The 21,536-nt window shown below is 47.3% G+C and overlaps 1 long non-coding RNA gene across 2 annotated transcripts in view; it reads left to right on the forward strand.

Annotated features, from left to right (window-relative positions):
- LOC139561416 (uncharacterized) overlaps positions 1-21,255 on the forward strand; it is a 127,381-nt gene extending 106,126 nt beyond the window's left edge. The window contains exons 3-5 of one of the 2 annotated variants that reach the window (XR_011672129.1): positions 13,734-13,979; positions 14,541-14,582; positions 20,867-21,255. This is a non-coding gene — a long non-coding RNA (uncharacterized lncRNA). Of the gene's footprint in view, positions 1-12,032; positions 13,980-14,540; positions 14,583-20,866 lie in introns of those variants that run through there. The other variant, XR_011672128.1, reaches the window with a different exon arrangement.
- The last annotated feature ends 281 nt before the right edge of the window (positions 21,256-21,536 follow it).

Raw genomic sequence — 21,536 nt, forward strand, 5'->3', positions numbered from 1 at the left:
CTCCAGCTGTACCTCTTCTGACATCCAACCTCCAGCTGTACCTCTTCTAACATCCAACCTCCAGCTGTACCCCTTCTAACATCCAACCTCCAGCTGTACCCCTACAAACATCCAACCTCCAGCTGTACCTCTTCTAACATCCAACCTCTAGCTGTACCCCTTCTAACATCCAACCTCCAGCTGTACCCCTTCTAACATCCAACCTCCAGCTGTACCCCTTCTAACATCCAACCTCCAGCTGTACCCCTACAAACATCCAACCTCCAGCTGTACCCTTTCTAACATCCAACCTCCAGCTGTACCCCTACAAACATCCAACCTCCAGCTGTACCTCTTCTAACATCCAACCTCTAGCTGTACCCCTTCTAACATCCAACCTCCAGCTGTACCCCTTCCAACATCCAACCTCCAGCTGTACCCCTTCTAACATCCAACCTCCAGCTGTACCCCTACAAACATCCAACCTCCAGCTGTACCCTTTCTAACATCCAACCTCCAGCTGTACCCCTTCTAACATCCAACCTCCAGCTGTACCCCTACAAACATCCAACCTCCAGCTGTACCTCTTCTAACATCCAACCTCTAGCTGTACCCCTTCTAACATCCAACCTCCAGCTGTACCCCTTCTAACATCCAACCTCCAGCTGTACCCCTACAAACATCCAACCTCCAGCTGTACCCTTTCTAACATCCAACCTCCAGCTGTACCCCTTCTAACATCCAACCTCCAGCTGTACCCCTTCTAACATCCAACCTCCAGCTGTACCCCTTCTAACATCCAACCTCCAGCTGTATCTCTTCTAACATCCAACCTCCAGCTGTACCTCTTCTGACATCCAACCTCCAGCTGTACCTCTTCTAACATCCAACCTCCAGCTGTACCCCTTCTAACATCCAACCTCCAGCTGTACCCCTTCTAACATCCAACCTCCAGCTGTACCCCTACAAACATCCAACCTCCAGCTGTACCCTTTCTAACATCCAACCTCCAGCTGTACCCCTTCTAACATCCAACCTCCAGCTGTATCTCTTCTAACATCCAACCTCCAGCTGTACCTCTTCTAACATCCAACCTCCAGCTGTACCCCTTCAAACACCACACCTCCAGCTGTACCCCTTCAAACATCCAACTTCCAGCTGTAGACCTTCAAACATCCAACCTCCAGCTGTACCCCTTCCAACATCCAACCTCCAGCTGTACCAACCTCCAGCTGTACCCCTTCTAACATCCAACCTCCAGCTGTACCAACCTCCAGCTGTACCCCTTCTAACATCCAACCTTCAGCTGTACCCCTTCTAACATCCAACCTCCAGCTGTACCTCTTCTAAAATCCAGCCTCCAGATGTACCTCTTCTAACATCCAACCTCCAGCTGTACCCCTTCTAACATCCAACCTCCAGCTGTACCTCTTCTAAAATCCAGCCTCCAGATGTACCTCTTCTAACATCCAACCTCCGGCTGTACCCCTTCTAACATCCAACCATGACCACTGTGGCGTTTCTCATGACCACTGTGGGGTTTATCATGACCACTGTGGGGTTTCTCGTGACCACTGTGGTGTTTCTCATGACCACTGTGGGGTTTATCATGACCACTGTGGGGTTTATCATGACCACTGTGGGGTTTATCATGACCACTGTGGGGTTTCTCATGACCACTGTGGTGTTTCTCATGACCACTGTGGGATTTCTCATGACCACTGTGGTGTTTCTCATGACCACTGTGGTGTTTCTCATGACCACTGTGGGATTTCTCATGACCACTGTGGTGTTTCTCATGAACACTGTGGGGTTTCACATGACCACTGTGGGGTTTCACATGACCACTGTGGGGTTTATCATGACCACTGTGGGGTTTCACATGACCACTGTGGGGTTTAACATGACCACTGTGGGGTTTATCATGGCCACTGTGGGGTTTATCATGACCACTGTGGGGTTTCCAATGACCACTGTGGGGTTTCTCATGACCACTGTGGGGTTTCACATGACCACTGTGGGGTTTATCATGACCACTGTGGGGTTTCTCATGACCACTGTGGGGTTTCATATGACCACTGTGGGGTTTATCATGACCACTGTGGGGTTTCATATGACCACTGTGGGGTTTAAAATGACCACTGTGGAGTTTCTAGTGATCACTGTGGGGTTTCTCCTGACCAATGTGGGGTTTATCATGACCACTGTGGGGTTTCTCATGACCACTGTGGGGTTTATCATGACCACTGTGGGGTTTCTCGTGACCACTGTGGGGTTTATCATGACCACTGTGGGGTTTCTCCTGACCACTGTGGTGTTTCTCATGACCACTTTGGTGTTTCTCATGACCACTGTGGGGTTTCTCATGACCACTTTGGTGTTTCTCATGACCACTGTGGGTTTTCACATGACCACTGTTGGGTTTATCATGACCACTGTGGGGTTTCACATGACCACTGTGGGGTTTAACATGACCACTATGGGGTTTTTCATGACCACTGTGGGGTTTCTCATGACCACTGTGGGGTTTCTCGTGACCACTGTGGAGTTTCTCATGACCACTGTGGGGTTTCACATGACCACTGTGGCGTTTCTCATGACCACAGTGGGGTTTAACATGACCACTGTGGGGTTTATCATGACCACTGTGGGGTTTAACATGACCACTGTGGGGTTTCTCATTACCACTGTGGAGTTTCTCGTGACCACTGTGGAGTTTCACATGACCACTGTGGCGTTTCTCATGACCACTGTGGGGTTTAACATGACCACTGTGGGGTTTCATATGACCACTGTGGGGTTTATCATGACCACTGTGGGGTTTCCCATGACCACTGTGGGGTTTCTCATGACCACTGTGGGGTTTCACATGACCACTGTGGGGTTTCTCATGACCACTGTGGGGTTTCTCATGACCACTGTGGGGTTTATCATGACCACTGTGGGGTTTCATATGACCACTGTGGGGTTTAAAATGACCACTGTGGCGTTTTTTTGTGATCACTGTGGGGTTTCTCCTGACCACTGTGGGGTTTATCATGACCACTGTGGGTTTCTCATGACCACGGTGGTGTTTCTCATGACCACTGTGGGGTTTCTCATGACCACTGTGGTGTTTCTCATGACCACTGTGGGGTTTCACATGACCACTGTGGGGTTTATCATGACCACTGTGGGGTTTAACATGACCACTGTGGGGTTTAACATGACCACTGTGGGGTTTCTCATGGCCACTGTGGGGTTTATCATGACCACTGTGGGGTTTCCCATGACCACTGTGGGGTTTCTCATGACCACTGTGGGGTTTCACATGACCACTGTGGGGTTTCTCATGACCACTGTGGTGTTTCTCATGACCACTGTGGGGTTTCACATGACCACTGTGGGGTTTATCATGACCACTGTGGGGTTTCATATGACCACTGTGGGGTTTAAAATGACCACTATGGGGTTTCTAGTGATCACTGTGGGGTTTCTCCTGACCACTGGGGGGTTTATCATGACCACTGTGGGGTTTCTCATGACCACTGTGGGGTTTATCATGACCACTGTGGGGTTTATCATGACCACTGTGGGGTTTCTCCTGACCACTGTGGTGTTTCTCATGACCACTTTGGTGTTTCTCATGACCACTGTGGGGTTTCTCATGACCACTTTGGTGTTTCTCATGACCACTGTGGGTTTTCACATGACCACTGTTGGGTTTATCATGACCACTGTGGGGTTTCACATGACCACTGTGGGGTTTAACATGACCACTGTGGGGTTTCTCATGACCACTGTGGGGTTTCTCATGACCACTGTGGGGTTTCTCGTGACCACTGTGGAGTTTCTCATGACCACTGTGGGGTTTCACATGACCACTGTGGCGTTTCTCATGACCACAGTGGGGTTTAACATGACCACTGTGGGGTTTATCATGACCACTGTGGGGTTTAACATGACCACTGTGGGGTTTCTCATTACCACTGTGGAGTTTCTCGTGACCACTGTGGAGTTTCACATGACCACTGTGGCGTTTCTCATGACCACTGTGGGGTTTAACATGACCACTGTGGGGTTTCATATGACCACTGTGGGGTTTATCATGACCACTGTGGGGTTTCCCATGACCACTGTGGGGTTTCTCATGACCACAGTGGGGTTTCACATGAGCACTGTGGGGTTTCTCATGACCACTGTGGGGTTTCTCATGACCACTGTGGGGTTTCACATGACCACTGTGGGGTTTAACATGACCACTGTGGGGTTTCTCATGGCCACTGTGGGGTTTATCATGACCACTGTGGGGTTTCCCATGACCACTGTGGGATTTCTCATGACCACTGTGGGGTTTCACATGACCACTGTGGGGTTTCTCATGACCACTGTGGGGTTTCTCATGACCACTGTGGGGTTTCATATGACCACTGTGGGGTTTATCATGACCACTGTGGGGTTTCATATGACCACTGTGGGGTTTAAAATGACCACTATGGGGTTTCTCGTGACCACTGTGGGGTTTCACATAACCACTGTGGTGTTTCTCATGACCACTGTGGGGTTTCTCATGACCACTGTGGGGTTTATCATGACCACTGTGGGGTTTCTCATGACCACTGTGGGGTTTATCATGACCACTGTGGGGTTTCTCCTGACCACTGTGGTGTTTCTCATGACCACTGTGGTGTTTCTCATGACCACTGTGGGGTTTCTCATGACCACTGTGGTGTTTCTCATGACCACTGTGGGGTTTCACATGACCACTGTGGGGTTTATCATGACCACTGTGGGGTTTCTCATGACCACTGTGGGGTCTCATGACCACTGTGGGGTTTCACATGACCACTGTGGGGTTTCTCATGACCACTGTGGGGTTTCTCATTACCACTGTGGGGTTTCTCGTGACCACTGTGGAGTTTCTCATGACCACTGTGGGGTTTCACATGACCACTGTGGCGTTTCTCATGACCACTGTGGGGTTTAACATGACCACTGTGGGGTTTATCATGACCACTGTGGGGTTTAACATGACCACTGTGGGGTTTCTCATGACCACTGTGGGGTTTCTCATGACCACTGTGGGGTTTCACATGACCACTGTGGGGTTTCTCATGACCACTGTGGGGTTTCTCGTGACCACTGTGGGGTTTCACATAACCACTGTGGTGTTTCTCATGACCACTGTGGGGTTTCTCATGACCACTGTGGGGTTTATCATGACCACTGTGGGGTTTCTCATGACCACTGTGGGGTTTATCATGACCACTGTGGGGTTTCTCCTGACCACTGTGGTGTTTCTCATGACCACTGTGGTGTTTCTCATGACCACTGTGGGGTTTCTCATGACCACTGTGGTGTTTCTCATGACCACTGTGGGGTTTCACATGACCACTGTGGGGTTTATCATGACCACTTTGGTGTTTCTCATGACCACTGTGGGGTTTCTCATGACCACTTTGGTGTTTCTCATGACCACTGTGGGTTTTCACATGACCACTGTTGGGTTTATCATGACCACTGTGGGGTTTCACATGACCACTGTGGGGTTTAACATGACCACTGTGGGGTTTCTCATGACCACTGTGGGGTTTCTCATGACCACTGTGGGGTTTCTCGTGACCACTGTGGAGTTTCTCATGACCACTGTGGGGTTTCACATGACCACTGTGGCGTTTCTCATGACCACAGTGGGGTTTAACATGACCACTGTGGGGTTTATCATGACCACTGTGGGGTTTAACATGACCACTGTGGGGTTTCTCATTACCACTGTGGAGTTTCTCGTGACCACTGTGGAGTTTCACATGACCACTGTGGCGTTTCTCATGACCACTGTGGGGTTTAACATGACCACTGTGGGGTTTCATATGACCACTGTGGGGTTTATCATGACCACTGTGGGGTTTCCCATGACCACTGTGGGGTTTCTCATGACCACAGTGGGGTTTCACATGAGCACTGTGGGGTTTCTCATGACCACTGTGGGGTTTCTCATGACCACTGTGGGGTTTCACATGACCACTGTGGGGTTTAACATGACCACTGTGGGGTTTCTCATGGCCACTGTGGGGTTTATCATGACCACTGTGGGGTTTCCCATGACCACTGTGGGATTTCTCATGACCACTGTGGGGTTTCACATGACCACTGTGGGGTTTCTCATGACCACTGTGGGGTTTCTCATGACCACTGTGGGGTTTCATATGACCACTGTGGGGTTTATCATGACCACTGTGGGGTTTCATATGACCACTGTGGGGTTTAAAATGACCACTATGGGGTTTCTCGTGACCACTGTGGGGTTTCACATAACCACTGTGGTGTTTCTCATGACCACTGTGGGGTTTCTCATGACCACTGTGGGGTTTATCATGACCACTGTGGGGTTTCTCATGACCACTGTGGGGTTTATCATGACCACTGTGGGGTTTCTCCTGACCACTGTGGTGTTTCTCATGACCACTGTGGTGTTTCTCATGACCACTGTGGGGTTTCTCATGACCACTGTGGTGTTTCTCATGACCACTGTGGGGTTTCACATGACCACTGTGGGGTTTATCATGACCACTGTGGGGTTTCTCATGACCACTGTGGGGTCTCATGACCACTGTGGGGTTTCACATGACCACTGTGGGGTTTCTCATGACCACTGTGGGGTTTCTCATTACCACTGTGGGGTTTCTCGTGACCACTGTGGAGTTTCTCATGACCACTGTGGGGTTTCACATGACCACTGTGGCGTTTCTCATGACCACTGTGGGGTTTAACATGACCACTGTGGGGTTTATCATGACCACTGTGGGGTTTAACATGACCACTGTGGGGTTTCTCATGACCACTGTGGGGTTTCTCATGACCACTGTGGGGTTTCACATGACCACTGTGGGGTTTCTCATGACCACTGTGGGGTTTCTCGTGACCACTGTGGGGTTTCACATAACCACTGTGGTGTTTCTCATGACCACTGTGGGGTTTCTCATGACCACTGTGGGGTTTATCATGACCACTGTGGGGTTTCTCATGACCACTGTGGGGTTTATCATGACCACTGTGGGGTTTCTCCTGACCACTGTGGTGTTTCTCATGACCACTGTGGTGTTTCTCATGACCACTGTGGGGTTTCTCATGACCACTGTGGTGTTTCTCATGACCACTGTGGGGTTTCACATGACCACTGTGGGGTTTATCATGACCACTGTGGGGTTTCTCATGACCACTGTGGGGTCTCATGACCACTGTGGGGTTTCACATGACCACTGTGGGGTTTCTCATGACCACTGTGGGGTTTCCCGTGACCACTGTGGGGTTTCTCTTGACCACTGTGGGGTTTCTCATGACCACTGTGGGGTTTCACATGACCACTGTGGGGTTTCACATGACCACTGTGGGGTTTCTCATGACCACTGTGGGGTTTCTCGTGACCACTGTGGGGTTTCACATAACCACTGTGGGGTTTCTCATGACCACTGTGGGGTTTCAAATGACCACTGTGGTGTTTCTCATGACCACTGTGGGGTTTCTCGTGACCACTGTGGAGTTTCTAATGACCACTGTGGGGTTTTTCATGACCACTGTGGGGTTTCTCATGACCACTGTGGGTTTCTCATGACCACTGTGGGGTTTATCATGACCACTGTGGGGTTTCACATGACCACTGTGGGGTTTCTCATGACCACTGTGGGGTTTCTCATAAATACTGTGGGGTTTCTCATGACCACTGTGTGGTTACTCATGACCACTGTGGGGTTTCATATGACCACTGTGGGGTTTCTCGTGACCACTGTGGGGTTTCTCATGACCACTGTGGGGTTTCACATAACCACTGTGGGGTTTCTCATGACCACTGTGGGGTTTCACATGACCACTGTGGTGTTTCTCATGACCACTGTGGGGTTTCTCATGACCACTGTGGGGTTTATCATGACCACTGTGGGGTTTCTCATGACCACTGTGGGGTTTATCATGACCACTGTGGGGTTTCTCCTGACCACTGTGGTGTTTCTCATGACCACTGTGGTGTTTCTCATGACCACTGTGGGGTTTCTCTTGACCACTGTGGTGTTTCTCATGACCACTGTGGGGTTTCACATGACCACTGTGGGGTTTATCATGACCACTGTGGGGTTTCACATGACCACTGTGGGGTTTCTCATGACCACTGTGGGGTTTCTCATGACCACTGTGGGGTTTCTCGTGACCACTGTGGAGTTTCTAATGACCACTGTGGGGTTTCTCATGACCACTGTGGGGTTTCTCATGACCACTGTGGGTTTCTCATGACCACTGTGGGGTTTATCATGACCACTGTGGGGTTTCACATGACCACTGTGGGGTTTCTCATGACCACTGTGGGGTTTCTCATAAATACTGTGGGGTTTCTCATGACCACTGTGTGGTTACTCATGACCACTGTGGGGTTTCATATGACCACTGTGGGGTTTCTCGTGACCACTGTGGGGTTTCTCATGACCACTGTGGGTTTCTCATGACCACTGTGGGGTTTCACATGACCACTGTGGGGTTTCTCATGACCACTGTGGGGTTTCCCGTGACCACTGTGGGGTTTCTCTTGACCACTGTGGGGTTTCTCATGACCACTGTGGGGTTTCACATGACCACTGTGGGGTTTCACATGACCACTGTGGGGTTTCACATGACCACTGTGGGGTTTCATATGACCACTGTGGGGTTTCACATGACCACTGTGGGGTTTCTCATGACCACTGTGGGGTTTATCATGACCACTGTGGGGTTTCACATGACCACTGTGGGGTTTCTCATGACCACTGTGGGGTTTCATATGACCACTGTGGGGTTTCACATGACCACTGTGGGGTTTCACATGACCACTGTGGGGTTTATCATGACCACTGTGGGGTTTCACATGACCACTGTGGGGTTTATCATGACCACTGTGGGGTTTCACATGACCACTGTGGGGTTTCACATGACCACTGTGGGGTTTCCCGTGACCACTGTGGGGTTTCTCTTGACCACTGTGGGGTTTCTCATGACCACTGTGGGGTTTCACATGACCACTGTGGGGTTTAACATGACCACTGTGGGGTTTCTCATGACCACTGTGGGGTTTCTCATGACCACTGTGGGGTTTCTCGTGACCACTGTGGAGTTTCTAATGACCACTGTGGGGTTTCTCATGACCACTGTGGGGTTTCTCATGACCACTGTGGGTTTCTCATGACCACTGTGGGGTTTCTCATGACCACTGTGGGGTTTCTCATAAATACTGTGGGGTTTCTCATGACCACTGTGTGGTTACTCATGACCACTGTGGGGTTTCATATGACCACTGTGGGGTTTCTCGTGACCACTGTGGGGTTTCTCATGACCACTGTGGGTTTCTCATGACCACTGTGGGGTTTCACATGACCACTGTGGGGTTTCTCATGACCACTGTGGGGTTTCCCGTGACCACTGTGGGGTTTCTCTTGACCACTGTGGGGTTTCTCATGACCACTGTGGGGTTTCACATGACCACTGTGGGGTTTCACATGACCACTGTGGGGTTTCACATGACCACTGTGGGGTTTCATATGACCACTGTGGGGTTTCACATGACCACTGTGGGGTTTCTCATGACCACTGTGGGTTTCTCATGACCACTGTGGGGTTTATCATGACCACTGTGGGGTTTCACATGACCACTGTGGGGTTTCTCATGACCACTGTGGGGTTTCTCATAAATACTGTGGGGTTTCTCATGACCACTGTGTGGTTACTCATGACCACTGTGGGGTTTCATATGACCACTGTGGGGTTTCTCGTGACCACTGTGGGGTTTCTCATGACCACTGTGGGTTTCTCATGACCACTGTGGGGTTTCACATGACCACTGTGGGGTTTCTCATGACCACTGTGGGGTTTCCCGTGACCACTGTGGGGTTTCTCTTGACCACTGTGGGGTTTCTCATGACCACTGTGGGGTTTCACATGACCACTGTGGGGTTTCACATGACCACTGTGGGGTTTCACATGACCACTGTGGGGTTTCATATGACCACTGTGGGGTTTCACATGACCACTGTGGGGTTTCTCATGACCACTGTGGGGTTTATCATGACCACTGTGGGGTTTCACATGACCACTGTGGGGTTTCTCATGACCACTGTGGGGTTTCATATGACCACTGTGGGGTTTCACATGACCACTGTGGGGTTTCACATGACCACTGTGGGGTTTATCATGACCACTGTGGGGTTTCACATGACCACTGTGGGGTTTATCATGACCACTGTGGGGTTTCACATGACCACTGTGGGGTTTCACATGACCACTGTGGGGTTTCCCGTGACCACTGTGGGGTTTCTCTTGACCACTGTGGGGTTTCTCATGACCACTGTGGGGTTTCACATGACCACTGTGGGGTTTAACATGACCACTGTGGGGTTTCTCATGACCACTGTGGGGTTTCTCATGACCACTGTGGGGTTTCTCGTGACCACTGTGGAGTTTCTAATGACCACTGTGGGGTTTCTCATGACCACTGTGGGGTTTCTCATGACCACTGTGGGTTTCTCATGACCACTGTGGGGTTTCTCATGACCACTGTGGGGTTTCTCATAAATACTGTGGGGTTTCTCATGACCACTGTGTGGTTACTCATGACCACTGTGGGGTTTCATATGACCACTGTGGGGTTTCTCGTGACCACTGTGGGGTTTCTCATGACCACTGTGGGTTTCTCATGACCACTGTGGGGTTTCACATGACCACTGTGGGGTTTCTCATGACCACTGTGGGGTTTCCCGTGACCACTGTGGGGTTTCTCTTGACCACTGTGGGGTTTCTCATGACCACTGTGGGGTTTCACATGACCACTGTGGGGTTTCACATGACCACTGTGGGGTTTCACATGACCACTGTGGGGTTTCATATGACCACTGTGGGGTTTCACATGACCACTGTGGGGTTTCTCATGACCACTGTGGGGTTTATCATGACCACTGTGGGGTTTCACATGACCACTGTGGGGTTTCTCATGACCACTGTGGGGTTTCATATGACCACTGTGGGGTTTCACATGACCACTGTGGGGTTTCACATGACCACTGTGGGGTTTCACATGACCACTGTGGGGTTTATCATGACCACTGTGGGGTTTCACATGACCACTGTGGGGTTTATCATGACCACTGTGGGGTTTCACATGACCACTGTGGGGTTTCACATGACCACTGTGGGGTTTCCCGTGACCACTGTGGGGTTTCTCTTGACCACTGTGGGGTTTCTCATGACCACTGTGGGGTTTCACATGACCACTGTGGGGTTTCACATGACCACTGTGGGGTTTCATATGACCTGTGTGGGGTTTCATATGACCACTGTGGTGTTTATCATGACCACTGTGGGGTTTCTCATGACCACTGTGGGGTTTCACATGACCACTGTGGGGTTTCTCATGACCACTGTGGGGTTTATCATGACCACTGTGGGGTTTCTCATGACCACTGTGGGGTTTCTCATGACCACTGTGGGGTTTCATATGACCACTGTGGGGTTTCTCATGACCACTGTGGGGTTTCTCATGACCACTGTGGGGTTTCTCATGACCACTGTGGGGTTTCATATGACCACTGTGAGGTTTATCATGACCACTGTGGCATTTCTCATGACCACTGTGGGGTTTCTCATGACCACTGTGGGGTTTCTCATGACCACTGTGGGGTTTATCATGACCACTGTGGGGTTTCTCATGACCACTGTGGGGTTTATCATGACCACTGTGGGGTTTCTCCTGACCACTGTGGTGTTTCCACTGTGGGGTTTCTCGTGACCACTGTGGTGTTTCTCATGACCACTGTGGGGTTTCACATGACCACTGTGGGGTTTATCATGACCACTGTGGGGTTTCACATGACCACTGTGGGGTTTAACATGACCACTGTGGGGTTTATCATGACCACTGTGGGGTTTCACATGACCACTGTGGGGTTTATCATGACCACTGTGGGGTTTCACATGACCACTGTGGGGTTTCACATGACCACTGTGGGGTTTCCCGTGACCACTGTGGGGTTTCTCTTGACCACTGTGGGGTTTCTCATGACCACTGTGGGGTTTCACATGACCACTGTGGGGTTTCATATGACCTGTGTGGGGTTTCATATGACCACTGTGGTGTTTATCATGACCACTGTGGGGTTTCTCATGACCACTGTGGGGTTTCATATGACCACTGTGAGGTTTATCATGACCACTGTGGCATTTCTCATGACCACTGTGGGGTTTCTCATGACCACTGTGGGGTTTCACATGACCACTGTGGGGTTTCAGTATTTGTCTAATATTTTGGTCTTTGGTGAAACAATTCTATACGTTTATGAATTATATACAGCTGGAGCTGTGATCTTGGAGATCCCTGTTTATATATTATATACAGATGGAGCTGTGATCCTGGAGAGACCTGTTTATATATGATGTTTATATATTATATACAGCTGGAGCTGTGATCCTGGAGAGACCTGTTTATATATTATATACAGATGGAGCTGTGATCCTGGAGAGACCTGTTTATATATTATATACAGCTGGAGCTGTGATCTTGGAGATCCCTGTTTATATATTATATACAGCTGGAGCTGTGATCCTGGAGAGACCTGTTTATATATTATATACAGCTGGAGCTGTGATCCTGGAGAGGCCTGTTTATATATGATGTTTATATATTATATACAGCTGGAGCTGTGATCCTGGAGAGACCTGTTTATATATGATGTTTATATATTATATACAGCTGCGAATAACCATCCAGCTGTATGCAGGTGTCGTCGTTCAGCCATGACTTACGAAGCATAAGATATTACAGGTTTTAATGTCCCAATGGTAGTTTAATCTTCTCGTAGGTCATCAATTTATCTTCCAAGGATTGCATGTTAGCTAGTAGAACGGAAGGCAGCCCGACCTCCCGACCTCCCGTCCTCTTTTTCTCTGTCTTCTCTTCACGCAGATGACAGGGATTTGGTCTGTTCCCTGGGAAAGCAGTATGTCCTTCATGTCGGGCACATCAGACTCGTTAAATGAAAAAAAAGCTTCTGCCAGTCCGTGGTCAGTAATCGCTGTTCTGATGTACAGAAGTTATTTTCAGTCAAAAGAGCAGTAAGGCATCTCTGGGGTTGGTGGTATATGGCTATGGGCTGTATTAAGGCTGTATATGATAAGGAGTTTGTAATGGCAGTAAGGCATCTCTGGGGTTTTTAATTTAAATGTTACCTTTGTTTAACTAGGCAAGTCAGTTAAGAACAAATTCTTATTTTCAATGATGGCCTAGGAACAGTGGGTTAACTGCCTGTTCAGGGGCAGAACGACAGATTTGTACCTTGTCAGATGACAGGGTTGGTGGTATATGGCTAATATACCACGGCTAAGGGCTGTATTACGGCTGTATACTCCGCGATACGTCGTCCTAAGAACATCCGTGGTATATTGGCCATATACCACACCTCTGGCCTTATTGCTTCAATATGTAGTGATGTGGTAGTAACATGTCTAACACTGTATTAACCATGAAAATATACTGAGCATTTACATTATGAACACAATTCTAAATCTGTGTGTGTGTGTGTGTGTGTGTGTGTGTGTGTGTGTGTGTGTGTGTGTGTGTGTGTGTGTGTGTGTGTGTGTGTGTGTGTGTGTGTGTGTGTGTGTGTGTGTGTGTGTGTGTGTGTGTATATATGTGTGTGTCTGTGTATATGGGTGTGTATTTTCATGTCTCTCTCAGCACCATCTCCAGTGTTGTCCATGTCTCTACCCAGGCTGCGGTGTAGTCTACTGGTGGGGTCTCCCTACCCATTCCATCTCCAGCAGTCCCAGTGTTGTCCATGTCTCTACCCAGGCTGTTGTGTAGTCTACTGGTGGGGTCTCCCTACCCATTCCATCTCCAGCAGTCCCAGTGTTGTCCATGTCTCTACCCAGGCTGTTGTGTAGTCTACTGGTGGGGTCTCCCTACCTGCTGGTGACCATCATACTGCTGGTGAAATGCTGCAGGAGCAGGACTCAAGGTGAGAACCTGAGTTTATACAGGATCACCTCATTCCAACAGAATACCTGTTGTAAATCAGAAAAATATCACAAGGACTGACAATACTGCAGTAGTTCTGACTGAGTCATGTTGTAAAGTGTTGATAACTGTAGCTCTGACTGAGTCATGTTGTAAAGTGTTGATAACTGTATCTCTGACTGAACCATGTTGTAATGTGTTGATAACTATATCTCTGATTGAACCATGTTGTAAAGTGTTGATAACTGTATCTCTGATTGAACCATGTTGTAAAGTGTTGATAACTGTATCTCTGATAGAACCATGTTGTAAAGTGCTGATAACTGTATCTCTGATTGAACCATGTTTAAAGTGTTGATAACTGTATCTCTGATTGAACCATGTTGTAAAGTGCTGATAACTGTAGCTCTGATTGAACCATGTTGTAAAGTGTTGATAACTGTAGCTCTGATTGAACCATGTTGTAAAGTGTTGATAACTGTATCTCTGATTGAACCATGTTTAAAGTGTTGATAACTGTAGCTCTGATTGAACCATGTTGTAATGATAACTGTCTGTTTAGGTGAAACCAGGATACCCAGGAAGACCCACCAAGACCAATTAGGTGAGTTTCTACCTTACATCACAACAGCTGCAGTGGCACAATATGGTATTCTGAACACAGTGTGTACTATATTATGTACCTCTTAGTAGAAGTAGATAGTAGGATGGATTAGAGTCAACTACCACAATATGTAATGGAACTGATATGAACTGATACGTGATAAGGTGTAAATAGCCCTGGTATTGATATGGAGTAAATAGCCCTGGTATATATATGGAGTAAATAGCCCTGGTATTGATAAGGAGTAAATAGCCCTGGTATTGATGAGGAGTAAATAGCCCTTGTAATAAGGAGTAAATAGCCCTGGTATTGATAAGGAGTAAATAGCCCTGGTATTGATATGGAGTAAATAGCCCTGGTATTGATATGGAGTAATCAGCCCTGTATTGAAATGGAGTAAATAGCCCTGGTATTGATATGGATTAAATAGCCTAGCCCTAGTATTGATAAGGAGTAAATAGCCCTGGTATTGATGAGGAGTAAATAGCCCTGGTATTGATGAGGAGTAAATAGCCCTGGTATTGATGAGGAGTAAATAGCCCTTGTAATAAGGAGTAAATAGCCCTGGTAAATAGCCCTTGTCAACATCCGGCGCCGAAAAGAGATGGCTGCCTCGCTTTGTGTTCCTTGGAAAATATGCAGTATTTTGTTTTTTTACGTGTTATTTCTCACATCGGTACCCCGGGTAATCTTAGGTTTCATTACATACAGTCGGGAGGAACTACTGAATATACGATTAACGTCAACTCATCATCGTTCCTACCAGGAATATGACTTTCCCGAAACGGATCCAGAGTTTTGCCTTCCACACAATACAATGGATCTGATCCCAGCCGGCGACCCTGTGCGACGCCGTAAAAGGGGAAAACGTGGCGGTCTCGTGGTCAGGCTTCGGAGACGGGCACATCGCGCTCCACTCCCTAGCATACTACTCGCCAATGTCCAGTCTCTTGACAATAAGGTCGATGAAATCCGAGCACGGGTAGCATTCCAGAGAGACATCAGGGATTGCAACGTGCTCTGCTTCACGGAAACATGGCTAACTCAAGGGACGCTAACGGAGTCAGTGCAGCCAGCTGGTTTCTTCATGCATCGCGCCGACAGAAACAAACATCTTTCCGGTAAGAAGAGGGGCGGGGGGGTATGCCTTATGATTAACGAGAAGTGGTGTGATCATCATAACAACACACAAGAACTCAAGTCGTTCTGTTCACCTGATCTAGAACTCCTCACAATCAAATGTCGACCGCATTATCTACCAAGGGAATTCTCGTCAATCATAATCACAGCCGTATACATTCCCCCCCAAGCAGACACATCGATGGCCCTGAACGAACTTTATCTGACTCTTTGTAAACTGGAAACCACACACCCTGAGGCTGCATTCATCGTAGCTGGGGATTTTAACAAGGCTAATCTAAAAACAAAACTCCCTAAATTCTATCAGCATATCGATTGTGCTACCAGGGCTGGAAAAACACTAGACCATTGTTATACTAATTTCCGCGACGCTTATAAGGCCCTCCCCCGCCCCCCTTTCGGAAAAGCTGACCACGACTCCATTTTGTTGATTCCAGCCTACAAACAAAAACTCAAACAACAAGCTCCCGCGCTCAGGTCTGTTCAACGCTGGTCCGACCAATCTGAATCCACGCTTCAAGACTGCTTCGATCACGCGGATTGGAATATGTTCCGCATCGCGTCCAACAACAATATTGACGAATATGCTGATTCGGTGAGCGAGTTCATTAGGAAGTGCATTGACGATGTCGTACCCACAGCAACGATAAAAACATTCCCAAACCAGAAACCGTGGATTGACGGCAGCATTCGCGTGAAACTGAAAGCGCGAACCACTGCTTTTAACCAGGGCAAGGTGACCGGAAGCATGACCGAATACAAACAGTGTAGCTATTCTCTCCGCAAGGCAATCAAACAGGCTAAGTCTCAGTACAGAGACAAAATCGAGTCGAAATTCAACAGCTCAGACACAAGAGGTATGTGGCAGGGTCTACAGTCAATCACGGATTACAAAAAGAAAACCAGCCCCGCCGAGGACCAGGATGTCTTGCTCCCAGACAGGCTAAACAACTTTTTTGCCCGCTTTGAGGACAATACAGTGCCACTGACACGGCCCCCTACCAAAACCTGCGGGCTCTCCTTCACTGCAGCCGAGGTGAGTAAAACATTTAAACGTGTTAACCCTCGCAAGGCTGCAGGCCCAGACGGCATTCCCAGCCGCGTCCTCAGAGCATGCGCAGACCAGCTGGCTGGTGTGTTTACGGACATATTCAATCAATCCTTATCCCAGTCTGCTGTTCCCACATGCTTCAAGAGGGACACCATTGTTCCTGTTCCCAAGAAAGCTAAGGTAACTGAGCTAAACGACTACCGCCCCGTAGCACTCACTTCCGTCATCATGAAGTGCTTTGAGAGACTAGTCAAGGACCATATCACCTCCACCCTACCGGACACCCTAGACCCACTCCAATTTGCTTACCGACCCAATAGGTCCACAGACGACGCAATCGCAACCACACTGCACACTGCCCTAACCCATCTGGACAAGAGGAATACCCATGTGAGAATGCTGTTCATCGATTACAGCTCAGCATTTAACACCATAGTACCCTCCAAACTCGTCATCAAGCTCGAGACCCTGGGTCTCGACCCCGCCCTGTGCAACTGGGTCCTGGACTTCCTGACGGGCCGCCCCCAGGTGGTGAGGGTAGGTAACAACATCTCCACCCCGCTGATCCTCAACACTGGGGCCCCACAAGGGTGCGTTCTGAGCCCTCTCCTGTACTCCCTGTTCACCCACGACTGCGTGGCCATGCACGCCTCCAACTCAATCATCAAGTTTGCGGATGACACTACAGTGGTAGGCTTGATCACCAACAACGACGAGACGGCCTACAGGGAGGAGGTGAGGGCCCTCGGAGTGTGGTGTCAGGAAAATAACCTCATACTCAACGTCAACAAAACAAAGGAGATGATTGTGGACTTCAGGAAACAGCAGAGGGAGCACCCCCCTATCCACATCGACGGGTCAGTAGTGGAGAAGGTGGAAAGTTTTAAGTTCCTCGGTGTACACATCACGGATAAACTGAACTGGTCCACCCACACAGACAGCGTTGTGAAGAAGGCGCAGCAGCGCCTCTTCAACCTCAGGAGGCTGAAGAAATTCGGCTTGTCACCAAAAGCACTCACAAACTTCTACAGATGCACAATCGAGAGCATCCTGTCGGGCTGTATCACCGCCTGGTACGGCAACTGCTCCGCCCACAACCGTAAGGCTCTCCAGAGGGTAGTGAGGTCTGCACAACGCATCACCGGGGGCAAACTACCTGCCCTCCAGGAAACCTACAACACCCGATGTCACAGGAAGGCCATAAAGATCATCAAGGACAACAACCACCCAAGCCACTGCCTGTTCACCCCGCTATCATCCAGAAGGCGAGGTCAGTACAGGTGCATCAAAGCAGGGACCGAGAGACTGAAAAACAGCTTCTATCTCAAGGCCATCAGACTGTTAAACAGCCACCACTAACATTTAGCGGCCGCTGCCAACATACTGACTCAACTCCAGCCACTTTAAAAATGGGAATTGATGGAAATTATGTAAAAATGTACCACTAGCCACTTTAAGCAATGCCACTTAATACAATGTTTACATACCCTACATTACCCATCTCATATGTATATATACTGTACTCTATATCATCTACTGCATCTTGCCATCTTTATGCAATACATGTACCACTAGCCACTTTAAACTATGCCACTTTATGTTTACATACCCTACAGTACTCATCTCATATGTATATACCGTACTCTATACCATCTACTGCATCTGCCATGCCGTTCTGTACCACCACTCATTCATATATCTTTATGTACATATTCTTTATCCCTTTACACTTGTGTGTGTGTGTAAGGTAGTAGTTGTGGAATTGTTAGGTTAGATTACTGTTGGTTATTACTGCATTGTCGGAACTAGAAGCACAAGCATTTCGCTACACTCGCATTAACATCTGCTAACCATGTGTATGTGACTAATAAAATTTGATTTGATTTGATTTGATTTGATTTATTGATAAGGAGTAAATAGCCCTGGTATTGATATGGAGTAAATAGCCCTGGTATTGATATGGAGTAATCAGCCCTGTATTGAAATGGAGTAAATAGCCCTGGTATTGATATGGATTAAATAGCCCTGGTATTGATATGGAGTAAATAGCCCTGGTATTGATAAGGAGTAAATAGCCCTGGTATTGATATGGAGTAATTAGCCCTGGTATTGATGTGGGAGAGCTTGACATAAGGAGTAAATTGCCCTGGTATTAATGAGTAAATATCCCTGATATTGATGAGGAGTAAAAAAAAACTGGTTTTGATATTGGAGAGCTGGACATATCAGTAAATAGCCCTGGTATTGATATGGGAGAGCTGGACAAAGGAATAAATAGCCCTGGTATTGATATGGGAGAGCTGGTTATAAGGAGTATATAGCCCTGGTATTGATGTGGGAGAGCTGGATATAAGGAGTAAATAGCACTGGTATTGATATGGGAGAGCTGGATATAATGAGTAAATAGCCCTGGTATTGATATGGGAATGCTGGGTATAAGGAGTAAATAGCCCTGGTATTGATATGGGAGAGCTGGACAAAGGAATAAATAGCCCTGGTATTAATAAGGGAGAGCTGGATATAAGGAGTAAATAGCCCTGGTATTGATATGGGAGAGCTGGATATAAGGAGTAAATAGCCCATGTATTAATATGGGAGAGCTGGATATAAGGAGTAAATAGCACTGGTATTAATAAGGGAGAGCTGGATATAAGGAATAAATAGCCCTGGTATTGATATGGGAGAGCTGGATATAAGGAGTAAATAGCCCTGGTATTGATATGGGAGAGCTGAACATAAGGAGTAAATAGCACTGGTAGTAATAAGGGAGAGCTGGATATAATGAGTAAATAGCCCTGGTATTGATATGGGAGAGCTAGACATAAGGAGTAAATAGCACTGGTAGTAATAAGGGAGAGCTGGATATAATGAGTAAATAGCCCTGGTATTGATATGGGAGAGCTGGATATAAGGAGTAAATTGCCCTGGTATTGATATGGGAGAGCTGGACATAAGGAGTAAATAGCACTGGTATTAATAAGGGAGAGCTGGATATAAGGAGTAAATAGCCCTGGTATTGATATGGGAGAGCTGGATATAAGGAGTAAATAGCCCATGTATTAATATGGGAGAGCTGGATATAAGGAGTAAATAGCACTGGTATTAATAAGGGAGAGCTGGATATAAGGAATAAATAGCCCTGGTATTGATATGGGAGAGCTGGATATAAGGAGTAAATAGCCCTGGTATTGATATGGGAGAGCTGAACATAAGGAGTAAATAGCACTGGTAGTAATAAGGGAGAGCTGGATATAATGAGTAAATAGCCCTGGTATTGATATGGGAGAGCTAGACATAAGGAGTAAATAGCACTGGTAGTAATAAGGGAGAGCTGGATATAATGAGTAAATAGCCCTGGTATTGATATGGGAGAGCTGGATATAAGGAGTAAATTGCCCTGGTATTGATATGGGAGAGCTGGACATAAGGAGTAAATAGCACTGGTATTAATAAGGGAGAGCTGGATATAAGGAGTAAATAGCCCTGGTATTGATATGGGAGAGCTGAACATAAGGAGTAAATTGCCCTGGTATTGATATGGGAATGCTGGATATAAGGAGTAAATAGCCCTGGTATTGATATGGGAGAGCTGGATATAAGGAGTAAATAGCCCTGGTATTGATATGGGAGAGCTGGATATAAGGAGTAAATAGCCCTGGTATTGATATGGGAGAGGTGGACATAATGAGTAAATAGCCCTGGTATTGATATGGGAGAGCTGGATATAAGGAGTAAATAGCCCTGGTATTGATATGGGAGAGCTGGACATAAGGAGTAAATAGCCCTGGTATTGATATGGGAGAGCTGGACATAAGGAGTATATAGCCCTGGTATTGCTATGGGAGAGCTGGGTATAAGGAGTAAATAGCACTGGTATTAATAAGGGAGAGCTGGATATAAGGAGTAAATAGCCCTGGTATTGATAAGGGAGAGCTGAACATAAGCAGGAGCCTCATTGGAAGTAATTTGATAGGATTCTAAGTAGCACAGTATTGACTAGTAAATCATCTGATATGATTTACATTTCTAAGTGGTTCTGTATTGGATAAGTAAATACATGGCCACACTGATGAACTACTTCTGTGTTGAACAGGTGATCATGTTGAAGAAGAGTGAGGCTGAGATCACCTGATCACCATAACAACCATCAGAATGGAACTCATGGAATTCTAATATAGAACTGTGAGTCACAATGCTGTATGTTGTTACATTGTAGCTCCACCTGCTGGAACAATAGTGGCATTTGATCAAATGTGATCTATTAACTGATACATGTATTATTCTGATTGGAATGTGTTTTAATATAATGTGTGTTGTATTATTCATTCAGCAGCTTTAACATCAGTCAATTATTATCTTTATTTTCCCATTTTGGTCTCTATAGTAGTTCATCATTATTGTATTTAAACATTAAACTAATGTAGGCCTTTTGTTTTATTGTGGTTGTTTTGTGCAAAACCATTATTTTTCAGTTAACCTTGGTAAGATATTGCTTTTTTCTTTGTAGCATATAGAATTAAATAAATGATTTTCCTCAATCATGTAGCCTGTTTTTTAATCTGTTCCGAATGACATCAAAACCACTCTGTTTTTAATTTCACTCACTTCCCTTTAAGTATCTTCTAAATACTCCATTCCAGGTTCCCCCTAGGGCCTTGGGTATCTTCTACATACTCCATTCCAGGTTTCCCCTACAGCCCCCAGTCATTTCTGCCATACTGCTCACAACTATCTAGTCAACTGACAGTGAAAGTCACATTTAT

The sequence above is a fragment of the Salvelinus alpinus genome, chromosome 31 (genome assembly GCF_045679555.1).
Source record: "Salvelinus alpinus chromosome 31, SLU_Salpinus.1, whole genome shotgun sequence".
Taxonomy (NCBI): domain Eukaryota; kingdom Metazoa; phylum Chordata; class Actinopteri; order Salmoniformes; family Salmonidae; genus Salvelinus; species Salvelinus alpinus.